The following is a 24,045-nucleotide window of genomic DNA, read 5'->3' on the forward strand; positions in this document are numbered from 1 at the left end:
CCAGTCTGAAATGAGCCAATGCGATTTACACACACAGAGACTGAGACAAAGTCACACGGATTCACACACACAGTGAAGAGATCAGTCTGTGATTGTATTTAATCAGGTGCTTAAATTAGTACCTGAGCTAGTAGGGCAGGGGATACATGTTCTGATGATTATATGAGACAGAATCTTGTGTGAGCTCAACAAACGTGAATAAAGGAAAGGGCGAATGTGTCATGACTGGGCTAATATTGGGGGGATTATTCAAGGTGAAGAATTGGTTACAGGAACCAATAAAAATAACAGAGAAGTAGCAGAGAGAGAGGCCAAGGAATAGGGTAGTGCAGAGTGAGTACATCAGAAACATCGAGTGTTCGGGGCCCCTGCGTGGCTCAGTCGGTTAAGTGTCCAACTCGTGATTTAAGCTCAGGTCATGATCTCACAGTTCCTGGGTTTGAGCCCCGCTGTGAGCGCAGAGCCTGCTTGGGATTCTCTGTCTCCGTCACTCTCGGCCCCTCCCCTGTGCTCTCTCTCTCTTTCTCTAAGTAAATAAACTTGAAAAAAGAAATACTGAGTGTTCAAAACAGGGTCAAATGACTAAGAACGAAAAGAATGAGGCTTAAAAAAGGATCTTAGGTCTGGCCAAGAAGTTCACTGGAGACTTTGAACTCAGTGTTTCAACAAGGGTAATGGGCTGGGAATGGGGACCTCATGTTAAGGAGTAATCCTTAAAGCAACTTCCAAAGCAAAGCAGGCTCCTTGGCTTCCCCCTCTTGTCACCCTTCTAAGGCCCTGGCTCTCTGCCCCTCCCCCATGTAAGTGTCTAAGGAGAGTCCTCTCTGTGGCCCGCCCCTGGGACACCCCTCCCTCTCTCCTGTCATATCTCCTGCTCCAACCCTTAGCATCTCAGGGAACTACGTGAATTGATATTTTTTTGGTGTGTTTCAGAGACTCAATTTCATGTCATTTGGATGCTGAATATGATAATGACTTTCAAATGTGACCACATTACCCTTTAAATTCTCATAGAACAATCTCATTTCCAGAGATTCTGGAACTAACCTCTTTTGACTTAGCTGCAGTATGATCCAAGTTATTAGATTGAAAATGTCATTGGGACGCACACACAAAAAGCCTCTTCCTAGTGCTTTCCAGTTGATAAACTTCAGCATAAATATTTTTACGTAGAAGAGATACAGTCATCCCGTTGAAGTGATCATTAATGTAAAAAAAAAATCGGATCCCTTATTTTCTGGTAGAAATCTGAAGGCTCTGATTGACATTTTTTATTCTTAATATTCCAAAAAACAGAACTACAGGGATAAATTCAAACAGCGAGCTTGCTAATAGTCAGTGCAACAGCAAGGCACCTTCCCAGCCCCAGGAGAGGGTTTCTGACGAGCATCTGTACACGTTACATGCAAACTGAGAAAAGTCTTTTGTCCATAGATGTGACAGTCAATGGTGGCTGATAAAACAAAAGGATCAAAGTATGCAAATTGATAATGGCGAGATAAAAGCTCCCTGGTGTGCTTAAAATACCATTGAAAATATAACCTTCGTTTTTTCATTTTTGTGAAATCTCATGAGAAAAAGTAAGGACAAATGAATCTCTTCGATGTTTAGAATACACTGGAGTTTTACATGTTTAGAATACATGGGAATTTGAAATAAAACCAGAAATGTTTACACTTTAAGTTGAAATCTTTTTTTGTTTTTGAGAGAGAGAGAGGGAGAGAGAGAGGAGCAGAGGGGGAGAGAGAGAGGCATAGAGAGGGAGGGGCAGAGGGACACAGAGAGAGAGAGGGAGAGGGAGAATTTTAAGCAGCCTCCAAGCTCAGCACAGAACCCAACGTGGGGCTCGATCCCACGACCCTTGGGATCATGACCTGAGGGGAAACCGAGAGGCAGATGCTCGACCGTCTGAGTCATCCAGGCGCTCCAAGTTGAAATCTTTAAGGAGAACTCATACCTGCTTTTAGCTTTATCTCGCTTCAGTAGGTTCTGCTAGCTGATCTTCAGTTACCCAAAAGCTGTACTCAGGGAAATAGACACTTTGCAAAGAAATATCGATGAAGGATAAACTGTCATAGAGATTATAATTAGTGTACTAATTATTATTTATGCTTTTAGTTGGGAACAGTTTCGTTGAGACCTATTATATTCTGTCTGATTGTACTACTTAGGAATAAATTCTTGGTTTTGGCCCTGACCCATACTTCCAGGGTAATGGAACAAAAGAGTAATTTCTGTTAGCATTAAGATAATCCACACACACACACACAAAAAAAACCCCAAATATCATTCATCAAGTTATCATTGACTTAGATTTTACCCAGGTTTGTTGGGGAAAATTGGAACAGTCTCTATCCTAAAAATTGAGTCATGGTAAAGGTCACATATTGTGGTCACCTCGGATTAGAGGCTGCCTTAGGTCAAACAGATTCTAGTCGTGCATGTGTGTCCGTGGCCCTGCAAAACTTGGCGGGAAGCTGGTAGCTCTACATAGTGAGGGCTTAAAAAGTAGTCTATTGTTAAAGTACCGTACCCTTATACGGTTCTAGATATTTCATGTGTACAGTTCTAGATATTTCATGTAGTCCAATGAAGTTTTCTTTGTTGTGTTTTGTTCGTTTGTTGTTTTTTGTAAACCCAGCATTCTTTAGAGGATCCGTCCATGCACTTAATATCCTGGTTCCAGAAAAGAACACTTGACTGAACTAAGCCAGTGAAGGGTGTTTCTGGGACTTCTGCAGGGGTTTGGGGAGAGATAGCCAAACTCTGCAGGGTAAGTCAAGAGAGCAAGATCTAAACCTAAAGATGTTAGGGGATAGCACCTTGTTGGGAAGGAAGTGGCCTGTCTAGGAAATAAACCAGTTCAAAGGAAAGCATTCTCCAGATTTGGAGAGGTGGTATCCTGGCACCTTCATTTGAATATGTACCTGGATCCAGCTGCACCGGAAGCCGCTGAATATGACGGTAATATGAAATAAATTGGTGGTTGTTAATTAAACCAATTTGAATTGAGGTTTCCCTCGCTTTTACTGAAAAAGTCCTGATACACTTCTATGTTCTGGAGGCATCACAAAGAATGATGAGGCGTCAGTATCATTATTCCTTTTGTGCAACAAATGAAGACACAGAAACTTGAAGAGCCTAAGTAATTGGCACGAGATTACACCTCTTGAAGTGAAGTGTTGGGATTCCAACAGTGTTTTGTTTTGTTTTGTTTTGTTTTGTTTTGTTTTGTTTTGTTTTTGCTACGGTTCTTCTTGTGTCACTGTTCACAGGTTAGAGCTGAAACGTTCATGTCGTCCCATCGGCTCACTGTCCCCCCCCCCCCCCCCATCTATCCCATCTTGTGATTAACAGCACACATTTGTGCCATGTTTGGGTTATAAATAGTCTTTGGCTAAATACTTGCGTATTTCGCCGAGTTAGAGCTCATGGGCCTCACCCACATCTTTGGTACTAAGATTTTGTTCTACCCATCTCGTGTGGACAAACCATCTATTTCAAGACCACTTAAAAAGAAGCCTTTCACCGTGGCCCCGTGGCCTCGTTTTGAAGAGCCAAAGCATGGGATACATTAGAAGTACGATGAGGTACCAGTGTTGCCTCAAGCATTTCTCTATATACACGCTTTTGGGAATTAATAAGTATCATTTCTTCAAAGAGGTCAAGTGTATCGATTTCTCTGAGCTGTGGCCAATTTGGCTAATAAAATTGGAGTCTGTGGATGACACCCTTAGGATCCTAAGATTCCAGTTTCTTTGACCGCATAGGTACTGCCTTATGTGCTCTCTTTTCAAATCTGTTTTTTGCCTGCGGTTATGAGCCCCATTATAAAAGCATCTCTCTCATTTGATGTGTGGTTTAAATGCTGCATGATAAGAGCTCAGCAAATATTAACTACATTATTATGATTTCTTTTATTCATTTATTTACCTCTTTGTTTTTGAGAGAGAAAGTGGGGGGGGGGAAGGAGCATGAGCGGGGAGGGGCAGAGAGAGAGGGAGACAGAAGATCGAAAGCGGGCTCTGCGTTGACAGCAATGAGCCCAATGTGGGGCTTGAACTCGCGAACCACGAGATGATGAGTGGAGACGAAGTGGCCGCTCTTAATAGGCACTAAAATTTTGCTGTGTGCTTTTTAAACTGAATGTCCAGCTTCCAGTAGTACTATCCTGTCTATCAACAACAGACGTCTCCTTATAAAAAATGAATCTAACAGATTCCCCCCAGTGTTAGACAGTGTGCCCTTTTCTACAACCGGTATTCATAACCAATGTTAGATACAAAATAAAGGATACATTTTTGTTTCAAGGTATGAAGGATAGCTATAACTTCCGAAGAAATATGTTCATCACAAATATTTTGTAATAATTTATATATTTTCCCAGGCTCGTGATGAAGTTTTGATATACTGATGACATTTCTGGCTTTCTGTGGGATTTTATTTTTTGGTTTGAGTTTTCAAGGCGTAACGTAGACCTTCAAGTTACAAAATAACACGTCTCAAGACAATTAATATTACACTGAGGAAGTTGGAGGAAAAAAAAAGTTTTGGATACACAGGGAAGAGAGCAGGTACTTTGAATCTTAGAAATAAAGCTGATCTCCTATTGGAAGCCATGGTTCCTGCGTGAAGAAACGAAGGTACCGGAAATGTAAACTCTTACCTGAAAATGTGATGTGATGGCAATGATAGTAAGAATAGTAAAGGCAAAACGTATTTTGTTATATGTTACTAGGACCCTGGACTGGCCCCACGAACTAACTAAAGTTGACCAAGTGGGGGTTTGAAAACAGTGGAAGCTGTCTGGCCAACTGAAAGCCATGTCATGTGATGAGTGTCTAACAGCTGATGTTATGTACGTCCGGGGATAAACCAGGCCAGGCGGTGGGTGCAAAATGCCAGGGCGAGGTCTGGGAAGGCCCGGCGGTTCTAGTCGCAAGCCGTCACGTCCGGGCAAGTTCCTTGACCCCCGAGCCTGTCCTCTTACCTGTAACACAGGACACTAGATCCGTCCCAGACCGGTCAAGGTGTATGAGGATTTTGATTTCCTTTGAAAGGCGACGTCTTACCTAGTGAGCCTCTGATTTCACTGCCTTTTCTAAGATAATAAACAAGCTCGCCCTCCGGCAAGAACTGGATTCCAATTTCCCACTGCTAAGTATCCACAGCCGCCTCCTGGGTTTTGCAAGGCAAGAAAAGCCTCTTTTGTTCAACCCCCGCCTCCTGGGCGTGCACTGGGCACCGGCCTCTGTTGGGCACTGGAACACAGTGCTGAACAGGGCAGATGAGGTCCTTGCTGTCACGCGTGAAACATTAGCTGACTCAGTCTGGACTTGGAACCGATTAGCTATCCAGTTTTTAACAATAGATTTTCTCGAAATTATGCAACTTGTTTTGTTCTTTTCTTTGTCAGATGCCCAGAATGTGAAATCATCAAAAAGTCAAGAGAAGCCTTCATTGGACCACCAACCTCAGCATTAATTCAGCGTTTTCTATTCCCTCCTTGTCTTGACCGTTCTCAGGCCTCAGCTTTTCCTGACATTTTGGCTTCGTTTTCCTTGGAAATTGCCTCAGCTTGGCCTGGTGACCTTTCCACGTAGTGTGCTTTGGCGAGCTCCCCCACCTGGCCTTAGACGGTAATGTCTCCAAAGGCAGTAGGGGGCTCTGTAGGTATTTCGCAAAGATAAACAAACGTGAACATGCCTAACGCCGAGGTCCGTGAAGCCAAGATAAGATTTTCCTTCATACGTATCTAGCACTCACTCAAAAATAGGGGAGCACGAAAAGATGTATGAATATGAATGGAAACCAGCACAAACAACAGACCCATAGGTATTCGAAGAGTGAAATTTCCAGAAACGTAGTATGTGTCAGGTATTATATTAAGCTGATAGAGATAGAAGTCAAACTTCAACATCTCAGCAAGAAACTGGGATCTTTAAAAAGGACATCACAGATTTAAAAAGAAAATAGAAAAAAATAGATGTCTTGGAACTAAAAAAAACACAGTACCTGAAATTAAGAACTCAATAGGTGGTGTTCCAACAGATTAGATACAACCAAGAGAAAGTTAGCACATCTGAAGACAAGTCAGTACAAACCATCCAGGATGAAAGGGGCAAAAGAAAACACAAGAGGAATGGAATTAGAAAATCTAACATATATTTAATCAAGGTGTTAGGAAAGAGAGAATGTTCAGAAGCGAAATTTGGAACGATAACAGCTGAGAGTATCCCAAAACTAATAAAAGATATCCATCCACAAATTCCAGAAGCCCGATGGCTCCCAAGCAGGCTAATTGAAAAAAACAAAAAATCCTCCTCATCCAGAACTATGAAGGATCTGAGATATTATTCGACTTGCCATGTAATAAGTAAGCCCGCCGTAGTTTCTTGGCTGCTGACATCACCACATGAGCCTCCTGGGTCAAAGATTGTATTTCAGGTCAGGGGACAAGAATAGAGTATTTGCATCAATTCCTCTTGCCTCCAAGGCCCTCAGGGACAACACAGAGGGGCCCAGGTATGTGCTGCACGTGTAGTGGATTTGTGTCACAGCTGAGGAACTCCAGGCTTTAGCAGTCCCAATCTTTTGTGATGGGCGGTAAGCCGGACTAAACTTCGCCCTGAAGAGAGACTATTATCATTATATCATGCTATGCACAAACTTGCCCTCTGCTCCAAAAAAAGACATTGATCTCTATTTCCCAAGGCTATTTGCTATGCAAACGTCCTTTAAAGGAGAGTCTAGAGAAAAAGCAGCAAGTACCTCTGCTTGGAAGAAGAGCACAGACTCAAGAGACCCATGGAAAATTGTATGCCAACATCTTCACCCTTCATTTCTATACCATCTTGGCTTCTGGCTGGTTCTCCCAAGAGTCACTCTTTCGGCCACTATGACTGACCTGAAGACTCAACGGAAACCTTGGCAAAGGCTGGGACCAAATCCATCCAATTTCTCTCACACAACAGGTGAATAAGGCTGCTATTTACAAGACCCCAAGCAGCGGGATGCGGAAAATCTTGCAGTACCGATGTCAACCATTCCCTCTGGAGTCCCGGACCCAAGCAGCTGAAAAATTCCCGTAAGCCACGAATGCCTGCCTTCTTGTGCAGAGGTAGTTTTGTTGATCGCTTTAGCCAAAGTTAGAGACAAATTTTGAACCATCTTTTTTCAAAGCAGTTGTAGGGAAAATTACCTTCAGACTATGCATAAATAAGGAGTCTCTCATTTTTGTGGGAGCATCTCCAGGTAATCTCCATTTGGAGAGATCTCTGCAGTCATCTTGTTACCCGAAACTGGGTTTGCCTCTTGGTGGCTGTCAAAGCAAAAGACACAACCAAGCCAAGAGTTGGAAAAAGAAGGGTTTTACTTGTAATAAGTAAAGGAGAACACTGGGAATATTTCCCAAAGCAGTGTTTCCTTAAACAATGAAAGTGGGGAAATTTTAAGCTAACAGTGCATGCATATTCATGAAGGGGCTTACATAATGGGGACTTCAGCATGGAATTGGGGCAAAAATCACTTATGGTGACAGAGTCCAGGTCTTAGCTGATGGGAGTCGTGAGGGTCAGCGAGGGTCAATAGCAGTTCTCTGGCTCCAACTGGTCTGGTGTTTCAGTGCTCAAAGGGATTTAAATCCCTCAAAGAAAACTCAAGACTGTGCGTAAGGTCAATCTTTGCTTTTAAAACAGCAGTCGGAGTTTGACCACTGATTTATTGCCCCTGGTATGATTAGGTTATCTCCTGGCCTGATAGTGGCTGTTTGTTCTTATATTCTTTCGTTCCCTTAAAATCATTAACTACTGAAATCTATTCCTCCACAATTTCCATGCAAGTCCCAGGAAGTTGTGTGAGAAACATGGCGTGGGCATGTAGTGCCAGTCAGACTTAGATCACAAGATGGCCAGGGCCTGAAATGACTTTTCCTAAATGAAGAAAGGTACATCTCATCTTGCTTTCTCCGGGGACCCCTAACCCATTCTGCTTACAATTTGAGGGCTATGTGATCCAGTGGTGGTGTTTTCTAATTCATTCCTTAAGTGTGACCCATTCTGACTTGAGGAGGGAGCCAGGTGAATGCGTGGCTTCTACACTAATTGTACCATCCCGAGGATTCCCATGGTGCCCTTGGAAAGAAATCATTGTTTCTAATTGTTGGGCAGCCCTCGAGTGATCCCTACATTACTTGAGGGGAGGGGAACTCAGGTAGCCAGCGCCTTGAACATGGCCTCCCAATGGCTGCTAAGTCTTAGGGTTCCCAGTTTAGTTTGATAATTGAGTCTGGTCCTTCCTTTTGAGGAGACTGTCTGAGAATGATCAATGAAACCTGTCCGGTTTGTCCGTACCACAACCACCACAACCGCTAGCAATCACCCACCCCATGGAAAACTGAGTGATGGCCACGGGGCGTGGGAATACAAAAGACATCAGAGGTATTGACAGGGAGGTACAGGAGTCAAAGCCATCCCCCCTACTGTTTCCAGCAGACTTACGGTTAAGGGGATGGTGATCACACCGTGCTTAGAAACACGCGGCTGGAGGCACCAGACCAGCCATCCATGAAGCTGAAAGTGCCTTCAACAGTTTGGGAAAGTTGAAACAGGCCATTTTTATTTGTGAGGAAGGCTCTGGGGCAAAGATTACCAAAGTCCTTCTCTTCCTGCACTTCCCAGGGTGTAAGGTGTTCCTCCTCCCCTGCCTTACGATGGTCTGACTCCATTCTAATAGCTGAAACTTCACACCTTTTTTTTTTCAATTATCCTCTGCTTACCCTCAGAGCTTCTGTCCAGAAGCATCAGATGGAATAGGGATGAGGGAGTTTTTGTAAAGCACAGAGTAACCTGTTCCATCTCAAAGTGCAGCCTGTGTGGGCCTTGTAGTGGGGACGTGGCGAGCACTGTCCACAACCAGTCATCCCCGTCCTCGTGATCTAGGGTCCTGTCACTCCGCAAAATGAAATGCACCCGGGTGGCTCAACTGGAATTCAGTGCGAATATCCACGGGCCCGCTCTGGGTGGGCTGCCACCAGAAGGAAGTACTGTGGCAGGATTTTTTACCGCCAGAGCCAGGATTCATTGTCTCGCTGCTGCAAAGGATGAAGAGGTGGGCACAAAATGAGCAGCAGGCAGCAGTTTATATTAGAGTGTAAGATCAGAAAGGAAGACTAGTGGGAACGCTCTTTACAGAGAGGGGGCATTCGAAAGTGAATGCGGTGAATGCCCGAGGGCTACAGGCAAGGGTCCTTGTTCTGTAAGGTTCTGGTCGGGCCTCCCACTTCCCTTCCCCCTTGTTCCGGCTCACGTCCTACCCTTATTGGCTTGATAGCTCTGGGTGCTGGGTTGCCCATTCTGATCGGCTCCTTGCCATTGTATGAGGGGTGGTCTATGGCCGTACTTAGGTCTTTTGTCAAATTCCAGAGGGGAACCTGAGGGGGGAGTAGGTGGGGTCTGTTACAGTCTTAAGAGGAACCTTATGCCGGAGGGGACCTGCTGTGGTCGGACACTCCCAGCATTGTTTCAAAATAGGTGTTTTTCCCCACCCAGGGACCTCAAGCCCTAATCTTTCCCTCTCTGCCTACTGAATCCTGTCTTCTCTCAGAGTACTCACCAGGCTGATCGCTAGTGGAGGGGAAGGTGCGTTATGCCTAGGAATGATCGGGGGAAATGTGTCTGGGTAACCACCAACTCCTTTCATTCTGGTTATTAGCCAGGAAGCAGCTGGGAGAGGATGGCCCTTTTCTGGAGACAGCCACATGCCGTGTGACCAGTCTGCCTCACCCGGGTGTGTGGATCAGGAAGAAGTGTGACAGGTAAAGTCAGAATTTTTTTAGTTTATTTATTTCTTTTTTAGATGTTTATTTATTTCTTTTGAGAGACAGAGGGAGAGAGAGAGAGAGAAGGAGCGGGGGAGTGGCAGAGAGGGACAGCTCTGTGCTGTCCCCATGGAGCCCGACACGGGGCTCGAACTCACCACCTGAGCCGATATTAAGACCAAAGCCACCCAGGTGCCCCTTTATTAGTTTATTTCTGAGGAAGCTGTTCCAACAGGATCAGATGTGGGTAGATGGTGGGGGGGGGCATGGAAGCTTCATCCAGTACTTCGACTGCGCATCTATTGTGGCGTAGCTTTTGTGATAAAAAGCACACCATTGAGAGACTGACTGAAAATGGCCCAGAAAGCCCAACACGTGGCTCAGAGGAGCTTCAAGAGCCACAGTGGTTAGCCGATCGGACCAGACAAACAGAAAATAACATCAACAGAAAAAAAAAAATGTGACCAGTGGTGGAGCCCCCCTGATGGCTCCAGGAGGGGGTCAAAGCCCGAATGTGGTCAGTCTGGCGGGAGGGGGTGGGGCACGCCCCAGGCCATGCAGCCTCCCCACCTGGGGGACAAATGAGTGAACTTCGGACAGGAGTCACAAGTCCGATGGAGGGTCAGCCTCTGCAGAAAGACAAGAGTATTTCACTTTCACCCACTGTGTTATGGTCCACGTGTTGCCGCGGTGGGGGCGATGACGGATCCGGGCAGCAGTGTTTGGAGACGGGCAGCCTGAGTGGGGCTCACCGGAATGAGCCCGTACGACGGGCATCTACATCCGTGACCCAGATGGTTCATTTACCAGCATGATTTGCTTCCATCATCTGCGGCCTCAAAGAGGAGTGTCAAATTTGCCAGGACGCCGGCCTGTAAGTGGCAGAACACATGGCTAGGCCATTGGCCATGGCCCAAGAATCCATAAAGGAGCTAATGAGGCTCATCTAGGGGAGGGTTGGCCGGAACAAGAGTGGGATTGAATTGACCCACTGAGTGGAGAGACCACATCCATTTTGGCGTCTGCGACGTGCACACTGAGGCGGAACAGCTACAGCCACCCGATGGACACCATCTGGTTTCCGCTCAGTCAGATCATCAGTGAACCGGGCCTTTAGTACATTATGAAAATAAACTGCAGTCTGTGCCTGTATTACTCCCACGAACATCACGTCGAGGTAGTGATTCCCTCTACCCCCAAAAACGCGCTGTATAATTTCGTTTATGGGAAGTTCACAAACAGGCAAAATTGACCATTGTTTTTAGGGATACACACTTAGGTCGTGAGCGTGTAATGAAGAGTGGCCAGGCAGCGTTTACCAGGTTAGTAGTTAGCTTTGGGGCAGGGGGCTTGACAAAAAAATGTACATGGGAAGGGCAATGTCCTGTTTCTTGAATCTGGGTTACCACTTCATAATAATTTGTTAAGATGCACATTTGTTCGGCGCGGTTTTCAATACGTTGTTGGACTTTACAGGTTTTAAAAAGGGACTGGACCCGTTAGCATGTCCATGTAAAGGAGTTGGAGTCCAAAATTAAAATCATTAGCTCTTGTGACTTTCCAGTTCAAAGTAAAAAAGGAAGGAAGGAAGGAAGGAAGGAAGGAAGGAAGGAAGGAAGGAAGGAAAGAAGGAAGGAAGGAAGGAAGGAAGGAAGGAAGGAAGGAAGGAAGGAAGGAAGGAAAGAAAGAGAAGGAAGGAAGGAAGGAAGGAAGGAAGGAAGGAAGGAAGGAAGGAAAGAAAGAGAAGGACAGAAAGAAAGGGAAAGAAAGAAGAGAAAGAAAGATCTCAAGATAAATTAAGATCCCAACATGATTTTACTAATTTCTCATTCTGCTCAGCCCAGTTGGAGGAGTTGTCGGGAACGGGGTACAGCTGGAACTCCTGCGACAGCCCTGACCCGGGTCCTCCCTTGGAATACTTTCAGGGCATCAAAAGTCCCATTAGCTCAATGCCAAGTCTCTGATATTCCTCACGGATCAACAAGTTCAAAGAGATAGGGCGTGGATAAGATTATCAACAGTTCTAGCCCCATGCCCAGCAAATGCAGAACACAAACCAATTCCCTGCTCCTGGCAATTATCCCGGGAAAAATTACGTTTCTAGAATCCAGTATCAGTATTGCCAAAAAGCCATGGCAGAAACTCAATCATATTTGAGCGTAGGAGAGTAGATGAAAAAAAAAATCTGGGTTTTATCTTCACCAGATTGACTATCAAAAAATGCCAATTGTACGGCACCCACAGCTGTGAACTTAAAGAGGTTTCTCAGTAGCAGCTCAATTTGGGTGCCATGAACCCAGGAACTTACTGTATCTGCAGGGAAAAGCCCACCCATGCATACTATCTCCTCTCTCAGAGAGGGGTACCTGTGACACTGAAGTTTCTCTGTAAGATTTGAAATTTGCAGTGGAGACAGCTCCAGTGATCGCGTCTCATTTGGGGTGCTTTTCTTCCCATCTCGTAGGACACTGTAATGTGCGTTTCCCTTCACAGCGTCACATTTCTGGCCCTTAACGTGCTGTGTGTGAGCTCTCTGTGCTAATAGGGCCTCCAAGCTCCGTCGTAAGCAGGTATTTTCAGTCTTTCGCCTCAAAGGCTGCCGTCACTGTCTTTTCTTGCAGGATCGCCACAGTTTAAGAACCTTGTATCTCAAAGAAAGTAGTAATCAAGTTGTCTACATTTTGTTCCGACTGGAAAATCAATAAATCCCCAAACCGAAAGCTGCTTTTGGGATTTTTAATGCCTGTTCCCTGAGAGGCTTAGGGAGGTGTATATAAATTTCTCCAGATACTCTCTTTCCCCCACTTTGATTTCTACCACATTATTTTGAAGTTTATCCATTGATTCTTTGAATATTTTTGTACTTGATCCTGTAGACAAGCCACACGAATTCAAGGTTACTGTTTCACAGTCCAGCTTGCACTGAAGTGGAGAATTTGGGGCATCCCTGGAGAAAGGGGAGCCCTCTTACACTGTTGGTGAGAATACAGACTGGGGCAGCCACTCTAGAAAACAGGGTGGAGGGTCCTCAAAAAGTTAAAAATGGACTAGCCAAGAATCCAGCAATGGCACTACTAGGTATTTACCCAAATGTACAAAAATACTAATTTGAAGGGATTACATGCACCCCGATATTTATGGCAGCATTATCAACAATTGCCAAATTATGGAAACAAGCCAAGTGTCCACTGACTGATGAATGGATAAAGGAGGTATGTCTGTCTGTCTGTATGTATGTACACACACACACACACACACACACACACACACACACACAAAGGAATAGTACTTAGCCATCAAAAAGAATGAAATTTTGTCACTCCACATAGACGGAGCTAGAGACCATGATGCAAAGCAAAATAAGTCCGTCAGAGAAAGACAAATACCATATGATTTCACTCATATGTGGAATTTAAGAAATAAAATAAACGAACATGGGGGGAACAGAAAGGAAACTGAGACACAAACTCTTACCTAGAAAGAACAAACTGACGGTTACCAGAGGGGAGGGGAGGGGGGAAGGGGGATGGGTGAAATAGGTGATGGGGACTAAGGAGGCACTTGTGATGAGCACCAGGTGATGTATGGAAGTGTTGAATCACTAAATTCACCTGAAACTAATATTACATTGTATGTTAACTAATGGAATTTAAATAAAAACCTGAAAAAGAAAAAAAAGAATTGGGGGCATCCCAATTTTAATTCTAGAAGCTTACTAGTGTTTTGTGGGAGCAAAGCAGTCAGCTACCCTGCATTCAAAATGCAGTAGATATATTCTGCCTTCTAAGATCTAAGAGGTCTATACGCAGGGGCACCTGGGTGGCTCAGTCGATTAAGTGTCTGACTCTTGATTTTGGCTCAGGTCATGATCTCATGGTTGGTGAGATACAGCCCCACGTGGGGTTCAGTACTGATAGTGCGGAGCCCGCTTGAGAGTCTTTCTCTCTCTGTCTCTGCCCTTTCCCCAGTTGTGCACATGCTTCAAGTTCTCTCTCTCTCTCTCTCTCTCTCACAATAAATGAGCATTAAAAAGAGAAAAAATAATAAAATCAAAGGGCGGTACACAGTGAGATGTATTTCTCTATAATGAACCCTCATTCCAGCTCTTGGCCCTTTAGCAACCCCCGAGGCCCCACGCTCCACAAATGTACCTGCAAATGTACCTCCAGGGCGAGCTGGAGCAACCTCTACCCTGAGATGGCACCTTTGCCGATGGCCCCGTGCCGTTGCTTCAGAAAGACGCTGTGCGAGGGCTGTTCGCTTAGAGCCTGGCACGCTCGCAAGTCTGCCCCTACTAGGGGCAGGCACCGATCCCTGGACAGAATAGAGAGGCCATACGCTGCATGTGCCAATCGGGGTAACCTCTCCACAGCCAGCTTGACTTCGGTCAGGGCAGGAAAAGCTGACGGCACCAGTGGAGACGTCTGCCCAGCTTAATAAAATCTTCTCTGGTCCGTCAGGCTGGGCTGGATTATGCCTTTTGTGTGCCCTGGGCGCTTTGCCTTCTGGGACCCCCTTCTATGAAATAAGAAACAAATATTTTAAAATACCAAAAATTAGATTTTACGACTGCATTGGTATAAAGACAAGGTGGATTGTCTCTATTTTCTTTAGATTTTAAAAGAAATGAAAACATGTTCAAGTCCAAACCCCAAGCCCACACTCTGATGACTCCATGTTAGGTTTTATTCCTTTTCACTTACTTCTCCGTGATTCTGGCTAATGTAACCAATGGTAAAGTCCTGAGGGGGTTCGATAATTAACACCTTTGTCCCTCCCACAGGAAGACGACAAATGATAGCAAAGACGAGGTCAAAATATCACCTTTATTACCAGTAAAGCTTAGGTTGCGGAATACTATCCATTTGAGTCTTGTCTCTACTATCAGAACTCGGAAAATGTATCCACCTAGTTGGTGGCAGTTCTGGACCGAAGCAGACTGCTCCCGAGGCAGGGAAGAGCTTGCTCCTGGGGGAATAGCAGAGACTGCCTCCTTCTGGTAGAAGGCTGGTTCCTAAGAGGTAGAAGAACATCGAATGGAGACGAGCATGTCCGGATTCTTCTCCCGACACTTGACAATCGGGTTAGTCACTCAGTGCAGGGATGGTAAAGAGGGGAAGTCAGTAAAGCTTTGGAGAGAGAGATCCCTTGAGTCCCTGCACCTGGGAAAAAGGGCATCAGGAGAAGTATTCCCTTCCAAAGATTCAATGTTAAATGTTAAGAACATTTAGGAGTTCTTAAAGGATTGGCAGGATAGCAGAGAAATTATGCCCAATATTTTCTTTTTACTTTTTAAGGGCGTTCTCCAAACAGAATGAAACTATGAAGCAAAAGCCTTATGTGTCTCAATAAGCCGATAATACTTATTAAAATATTTATGCCTAAGTCCTCTGACATAAAGTTAGTTAAAAATACTTGAGGCATTTTCCCCCCAATAATCACTGAGAATACAGTGCTGAATAAGATGGTCTTTGCCCTCATGGAACCTACGTTCCTCTATCTTATGACAAAACACATTCAATAGGCTCAAACTACTCAATGGAAATGATGCCCCAATTTTGATTTATAGTTTCCTAAGGATAAACATAAAAATGAGCATTATTTGAAGAAAGTCGAGAAGATAAAGAGTAGCCTTTGAATTCTTAAAACTGCTATGATTAGTAAAACCAAAAACAAGATATTTATTGACTGGTTATGAGTCATAAAGACCATCGTCAGTTGCTGACCCATTTTTCTCTTTCACATCTGCATGTAGATCTAAAAATACATCCTCATAGATTGACAGCAAAGAATTACCATAATCAAGTCCCTCTGCCAAACAGGGAGCAACTTTACTCAATAGTTTAATTGTACTGAGCATTAATTAATTACCCTGCAACACTCCATTTTAGAAACTGTCTTATATATAAAGTCTTGAGGCCTTTTACTTCTTCAGCTTTATCTCATGATGCTGACTTTATCAGTTAATGTCTCGCTGGGCCAAGATGCATTTAGTTTTAGTGGAGTGTTGATTTGTTTCATCAATAAATGTCTGGCGAAGTGTGATAATCAGATTTATGTTATAGGCCTTGGATAATTGTGTGAGGTGACCTTGTAATTATCATTTAAATTTCCTTCAGCCAAGTACGCTTTCTGGTAACTGCACACCTACATATCAAACTCTGTTTTTAATATGTTTCTTTCATGTTTCTGTCTTGCCCTTGAACAACTCATTAATAGGGATAGCTCCATCATTAATTTACTTATTGTTATAATTAACGGCAACAATATTGTGCATTTCTAGTAAGAGTACTGTAATAATTCTTGTAACTTTAATAATTACTTTAAAGTTGCTTTGATGTATTATTCATGTTAATCATCGCTACAGCATCCCTGAAATGCATGTCATATCCCTGTCAGTACACATGCAAACACACACACACACACACACACACACACACACACACACACACACAGAGTCGATGGATGATAACTTGGAAAAGAATCTTGCCACAAACTCCTTAAACTCAATTGAGGCATAAAAGAAATAATGCCACAAACTACATTTTCTGGCAATCCAAATGCTAAAAATCATTGTTTGTTACAATCCAGCTTTGAGACAAAATTAGGCATTCTTGGAGTAATTTTGCAAATGTATTTCAGTTTACTTATTTTTGAGAGGGACAGAGTGCAAGTGGGGGAAGGGCAGAGAAAGAGGGAGAGAGAGAATCCCAAGCAGGCTCCGTGCTGCCAGCACAGAGCCTGACGTGGGGTTTGAACTCGTGAAACTGCGAGATCATGACTTGAGCCGAAACCAAGAGTCCGATGTTTAACCGACTGAACCACCCAGGCGCCCCTGCAAATGTGTTTCACAAAGCAGGTTTTCTTTTTTCCTGTTGGAGTGATTCTCAGATATCAACGGGTTTTCTCAAGTTCCTTATTTTTTCCCATAGATTTTAGCATCAGTGATGGGTTATGTCAAGCAGGCTCACTTTTGCCACATGATGGCATCTCATTAATAATTTTCTGTAATGTACCCAGAGGTGTCATACGTAATGTGACCTCCCAGAGATAAAAATAGAATTTCATCACAAAGGGCAAAACTTGAGTTTATTGCTGCAAGCAGACTGAATAGACATTTTCTTTTGACATCGTCTTCTTACCCTGTAAGACCAAAGCTGACCTTTGCCATCGTCTTTGGGCTGAACACGAACGTGTGACTTGCTTTGATCAGTGATATGTGAGCACATGTGTGTCCCTTCTAGCAAAAAGCCTGTGGTGCCCGTGCATCATTCAGCACGTTCCCTCTTTCTTGCCTGGGCGAATACAGAAGCCAAGAAATAAGCCTCGTGTAGCCTGCGAACTTGAACGAAGGCGGTACAAAACGGACCTCCCATCTCCCCGGCAGGGACCAACAGGGCGAGCAGGAAACAATCCTTTGCAGTTTTAAGTCACTGACGTTTTAAAATGGTTACCGCAGCTTTTAGCCTCTGACTGAGACACGGCCAGCCAGTTTGATCAGTCTGCGCTAGGCGATCAGGAAGCTTCCCTAGTGCAAAACCGCGCTGAAGACTTATACTCATTCATTCAATAAAAACGTATTAAGTGCCTGCTATGTGCCAGCACTATGTGACATATTAGCAAGACAGGTGTGAGCAAAACAGGTGTCCCTTTTGTCACGGAGCTTATACTCCTGGGGAGAAGCGAAATAATAACAATTTAAAAGACACACACTGTGATGAGTGCAATGTGGGACATAAATGCGACCAAAAAATAAATAACGGTGATAACGGGTGAGCCATAATTAGGGAAGGGAGGGGACAGCTGCTGGAGAGCGTGATAGAAGCGGAGACCCGGACAGGGAGAGAGCCGGCCACGTGGAGTCTTCCAGGCAGAGGCGGGAAGGGACGGGTCCTGTGGCAACGAATATTGTGGCTTCTGGGACCTGTGCCTGCAGCCCGAGGGGAAGTCCGGCACGAGTTGGCACCAAGGCGGTGGGAGGGCCACTGGTTCCGTGCCGCGGACAGTGGGCGCGGCCACGTGCCACCGATTGCCCGTGGGGATCTCCCCGCGACCCCGCGGCCTGCTCACCACCTGCAGCTGTCAGTCCTCCCGACAGACACTTGCCCTGGAGCTCCCTCCTACACCCCTCTGCTCCCAGACTCCTGCTCGAGGAGCCCCAAGTGCCACATCTTAGGGCGACGGAGCTTATTCTGAACTGGATGAAAAGTGCTAACCTGAAAAGTAAAACCGCCCCTTATCTTACCAGCAGAAGATGGGTTTATTCGGGAATAAAAGAGAATCGCATTCCCGGACAGACCAGCTGCGGCCAAACCCTAGCAAGGTCGCGGGAACGAAGGAGAGGCGCGCCTTTTTAGGGAGAAAGGGGGCACACCGGGAAGGCTGTTAGGTGCCTCCCCAAGTCCGTGGCAGGAAACTAGGGGGGGATCGAGGTGCCGTGGCTTCTCGTCGGCGGAGCTGTGGTCCTGCGGGGATCCCTCAGAGGAAGTGGAGGTGCCTCCGCGTGCAAGGTCACGTCTGTGGAAGGTGAAGTTCATCTCTTCCGGTTGGGTCTGCAGTGGACTTAGGGCGATGGGGCCTGAGAGCTCCCCCTGCCGAAACCTCCGGAGTCCGTCTTAGCGCGGTTTCCCATGACGGTCGCTCACAAAAGCGATCGAAGGGCTTTAATAAAAAGAAGGGAGGGTAATTTCAGCCGGTGTGTATAGAGTCAGGGCAGGCGGGAAATCAGAGGGCAGTCCGGTGGAGATGGGGTTGGCAGTGGCGAGGGCCGTGGAAAGAAAAATTGAGAAAAGTCCATGAACGCCATAGGCTTTTAGGGGTAGAACTGAGAGAACTTGGTGATTAACTGGGTCAGGAAAGAAAAGAAGGCATCCAAAAGTAACACCAAAGCGATAGCAAAGCAAAATTTTGGATGTGCAGGACCAGAAAATTCAGGGTACCGGAATTCAACACTGCCTCCCGAGGCTTGGATATAACTGTGTAAAACAAACAAAAAAGTACTGAGAAAAAACTCCAGTACTGAGCATCTTGCAAGATATTTGGGCATCATTTTAGAAAATTATCCCCATAGAAATATGTAATCAGTATACATTTAAAAACATGGCCCCAGATTATGATCTCCACATTCTAGTTCTGTTTATGATTTCCACATTCTAGTTCTGTATATTACATGGTATTTGCTTAATAAATGATTGGCAATTAGTTGCCATCTGGCACTTTGAAACTAAGCTGAGCTTCAATATTGTAAACTGAATTACCAGAAAGTAAGAAAACATGGCTCATGTTCATTATAATATACCAGGATAGGCCCAGAAGTCAATAACGGCTTGACATTCCAGGAAAAAAGACGGGTATTGATAAACCTGATGCCACAAAATGACGTCTTTAAATAGGGATTATATGAGGTAAGCATTTGTGAGTGAATAGAATAAAAGAAAGTAAAAATTAAAGAGCACAGGAAGAACTGTCAAGGGGGCAGCTGCCTTACCTAACCTCAGACCTTTGCTGTTTCTACTGTGATCTAGAAGGTACTGCGGCCATCAGTGACCACCCAAAATTACGCTGTCTATGCTGTGATTCCAGAAGTGGCTTCACTCACCCTCAAACTCAGGGACACTCATGCCTGAAAGCATGGACGTCAGTTCCCTGTTTTCTTATGTAGCCAATCAAATCAGAGCTTCATTAAAACGTATCTGATTAATGAAATCTAAGTCACATGTCAGTACTCTGGCAACAAGGAGTGCCGGGAAACGTAGTTTCTTAGGTTTTGGACTGGGGAGGCAGAATGCACAATGTGGACAACTATCACCATTTGGAGAGAGCATTGACAAAAATTTAGGTAGACACCAATGACAGATAACCACCATAATTAACACTACAAAATCTTCATTCAAGATTCCATCATCAACGTATTCAATTTTTCACTGCATAATAAATACTGACCACTAAACTAATAATAAAAAAAGGAACCAAAGAATTGCAGATGCTTGTGATAGAATGTTCCATATGAATAATGATTATTTGAGAATCTTCACTCCTATCTTCAGTAATGGACTCGCTGATAAATTGCCTTTTGGCAAGGTCATATATTAAAAAGTTACTTTCACTCAATAAAAGTATAATTGATCATTCAAGCTCACTGGAGAGCGTCTCTGCTCAAGAGATTTATTTGTAGGGTGTCAGCTCTAAATATGACTGATAGTTTAGTGAAATGCTTCTTTTGTAATTCCGCTGGTCTTCAAATAATTTACTCCTAGTGAAATCAGGAACAGTGAGGTATTTTTCATGGGACGTTGGGGCACCACCCTTAGTAGGAAAGCTTGGCATATCTCTGTTATTAGAGATTCCTGTTTTCTTTGCTCTTAGAGTTCTCTGTGCATATGAATTTGCAGATGCAAACTGACTGGCGTCAGTCATTCTAGTATCTTCGAAAGCAGCTTTTGGGATGCCATCTACTATAGTTTCTGGTAGAAGGCTCTATGTGAGTCCTTTCAATTATATTGGGGAATTTGCCTGCTATCTTTGTTACCAAACATTATTGTTTTAGGTAGCAATAACACATTAAAGCAAGTCTTCTATAGAGACAAAATCTCCCTGGCATAATAGTTAGATATTAAAAACACACAATGCAACCATCAAACTAGTGTTTCATGGCCTACAAAACAGACTCCTACTCTTAATATGGTTGGTTTAACTGAAAAATTATTATGGTTTGTTTTGACCTGTCTAATAATATACAATTATGTTTAAGGAATAATAATTCTGTTGGCTTACATTTAGATAGATAGATATGTATTGCATTTGAATATATAGATATTATATATTTTATATATTAATATATGTTATAACTATGTATACATATATAATAGTTTCCAAATAATTTAAAGGCACATTATCTTATTTAATTCTCATAACACATTGACTGAACAAAGGCATTATGTAGGCTGAATGTAGGCTACAAATAAAAATGACAATTTAGCTATTCTTATACCACATTATCTAAAAAGTTGCCTTCCATCATTTGATATCATTAAATATTTTGATTTTACTTAGGCAACTATGACAGGCACTAAGAGGTATTTCTCATTTTGAGATCTATACTAAATATAGCTCTACTGAAAATAGTAGTGGTTAGTTCACATCTGAAAATGCATTATGAAAGTGAGCAGGAAAGTGACTCATAAAATGGTAAACATTTGAAGCAGCCAAAAACTCTCTTAGAAGCCCGATAATAGCGTGCAACAAATTAGAGAATAAGCATCTATCCCCACTACCTCTTACTCATTCCAGAGTACTTTGGATCCCAAATAAATATTCCATATGGAGATTCTACAGTTTTGCATTGCTGAACATGCTTTGATCATGGCTATTTTTCAGTGAGCCACAACGCTGAGTGAGTGAGTGCCTACCTAATTTGTAGAGAAGTTTAGTGCGTGTGTCCAGCTATAGGTATAAACTCCAGCAATTTTAGTGTTTCAGGCACTGGGTTGGCTTTCATTAAAGAGTATAACTATTGGGGTGCCTGGGTGGCTCAGTCGGTTAAGTGTCCGTCTTTGGCTTCGGCGATGGTCTCCTGGTTCATGTGTTTGAGCCCCACATCGGGCTCTGTGCCGACTGCTCGGAGCCTGGAGTCTCCTTCAGATTCTGTGTCTCCTTCTCTCTCTGCCCCTCCCCCACTCATGCTCTGTCTCTCTCTCTCTCTCAAAAATAAATATTTAAAAAAGTATAAACTGCAATTATGGACAGGATTCAAATTATTTTCCATGAAACACTTAGAAAACGCAAGAAAATCAGGAGTCACAACTCAATATGGTAGGTAGGGTGTCACCTAACTCCTCACGTTGGGTCATGACCTTTAGCTGTTAACAAAGCTAGGACCCTCCAACAGGCCTGGTTTGAGGGAGAGGTCTGCGGGATATCATCCTCAGAGATTTGATTCAGTGGGGCCCAGAGAACTATATTTAAACAGATATCTTGGATGATTCTTTTATATAGCCAATTCATGAAGCAACATTTGGGAACCATAGCTCTAGAATATCTTGGCTCTTATACTTCACATTGGAGGCACAAGATTATCTGCTCTAGCATTTGGAATGAATCTGCAATATATTTAATGGGAATTAAAATAGTATTTAACTACTTTGCAGGAAGTTACTATTTAAAACCCGGAGATGATGAATAAGATGAATATAGTTTATAATAAAATAGCAAAATTGCATATATCATAATTGTGTCAGCTCTTCCAAAGTCACAGATATTAAGTTAGGACCTTTTCCTTTTCTGAATCTACAGATCATGCCAATAATCCTGAGTGTTATTGCTGCTTGTATTGGATTATTATTTCAAGTAAAACTCAGTATGACTTGTGTCAAAGACACCGTTTCCTTCCCAGTTAATTTTGTATATATTGCTGTACTCTACCTTGGTCGCAATAAAGCAACTACCTTGTATTCATATTCTAAGTTTTTGTTTTCCCCCAGACTGCATAACCTGCAATGCCAAATTTTACATGTCCGAATCATTGATTTGGATGAAGAACGACTCATCAAAGTCCGTTTGGTACGTGATTATCCTAATGGCTAAGAGCTTGGACACAAGCTTGACACAAAGATTGAGTTGAGGAGATGGGCAGGGATGAAATGAAAAAGTGTAGTCCTAGGGGGGAAAAACCCAAATAATAACCATAATGGTAGCTGATAACATTTATTGAGCACTATAGTTTAAATTTAGGATACATAGAGATCTCTATGGTTCTCTATATCCTAAAATATATCAAAATATAGAATATAAAACTTTATTCCAAGTATCTCATTTCATGCAGTATCTCATTTGTTACTCATAATAACCCTGTTATGAACTGAATTATGTCTCTCTCAAAATTCATATGTCAAAGCCCTAACCCCCAATAGACTGTATTTGGAGAGATCTGGCCTGTGAGGAGGTAATAAAGATTGATAGAGGTCACAAGGGGGAGGCCTTAATCTGGTAAGAACAGTGTCCTTACAAGGAGGGGAAGAGACATGATGTCTCTCGCTCTCTCGGCACACAGGGAAAGGCCGTGGGAGGACACAGCAAAAAGGCAGCCTTCGGGGCACCTGTATGACTCCGTTGGTTGAGTGCCTGACTCTTGATTTCAGCTCAGGTCATGATCTCACGGTTTGCAAGACCAAGCCCTGTGTTGGGCTCCACATGGGGCATGGATCCTGCTTGAGATTCTCTCTCTTCCTGTCTGTCTGCCCCTCCCCTGCTTGTGCTCTCTCACTCTCAAAAAAGAAATTAAAAAAAAAAAAAAAGGCAGCTATCTACATGCCAGGAAGAGAGGCCTTCCCAGAAACTAACCTTGACTACACATTGATCTTGGGCGTAAAGACGTCAGCACTGTGAGAAAATACATGTGTGTTGTTTGAGCCACCCAGTTGGTTGTTTGAGAAACCCAGTTGCCATAAGAAAATCCAGTTTTGTCATGGCAACCCTATAGGACTCATACAGCCCCTATCGGGTAACAGCTCCATTTTACAAGTAAATGTAGAAACAGATACAGAAGAGAGACTCAGGGAATGTATAATAACCTGTCCAAGGTCAAAAAGTAGACAGAAGAATTTTCAGCAGACTGGATGGCTACAAGATCAGTCTCAAGGTAAGAAGTGCCAGAGGCAAGAATACTTATTTATCATTATTTTTAAGTTAAAGTATAGTTGACATTCAAGATCCTACTAGTTTCAGGGGTACATCATAGTGATTAGATGTTTTTCTACATTATGAAATGATCCCCATGACAAATCTAGTTACCATCTGTCGCCCCACGTTATTAGAACATTATTGACTATATTCCCTGTGCTATGCATTACATCCCCCTGACTTACTCATTTCAGAAAAGCAAGTTTATGCTTCTCAATCCCTTTCACCTCTTTTGCACGCCCCCCAACCCCTCCCCACTCTGGTAATCAGCAGTTTCCTGTATCTATGAATCTGTTTTCTGTTTTGTTTGTTTATTATTATGTTATTTATTTTTAATTTTTTAATGTTTATTTTTGAGAGAGAGAGAGAACATGCGCAAATGAGGGAGGGGCAGAGAGAGAAGGACACACAGAATCTAAAGCAGGGTCCAGGCCCTGAGCTGTCAGCACAGAGCCTGATGTGGGGCTCGAACTCACAAACCACGAGATCGTGACCTGAGCGGAAGTCAGACGCTTAACCGACTGAGCCACCCAGGCGCCCCCCATTATGTT

The 24,045-nt window shown here is 43.6% G+C and overlaps 1 long non-coding RNA gene across 1 annotated transcript in view; it reads left to right on the forward strand.

Annotated features, from left to right (window-relative positions):
- LOC109498705 overlaps window positions 1-24,045 on the forward strand; it is an 85,618-nt gene that overhangs the window by 58,648 nt on the left and 2,925 nt on the right. Inside the window, exons 12-14 of the long non-coding RNA XR_006596242.1 lie at window positions 5,417-7,087; window positions 9,712-9,814; window positions 22,297-22,375. This is a non-coding gene — a long non-coding RNA (uncharacterized LOC109498705). The remainder of the gene's footprint in view (window positions 1-5,416; window positions 7,088-9,711; window positions 9,815-22,296; window positions 22,376-24,045) is intronic.

The sequence above is a fragment of the Felis catus genome, chromosome B1 (genome assembly GCF_018350175.1).
Source record: "Felis catus isolate Fca126 chromosome B1, F.catus_Fca126_mat1.0, whole genome shotgun sequence".
Lineage (NCBI taxonomy): Eukaryota > Metazoa > Chordata > Mammalia > Carnivora > Felidae > Felis > Felis catus.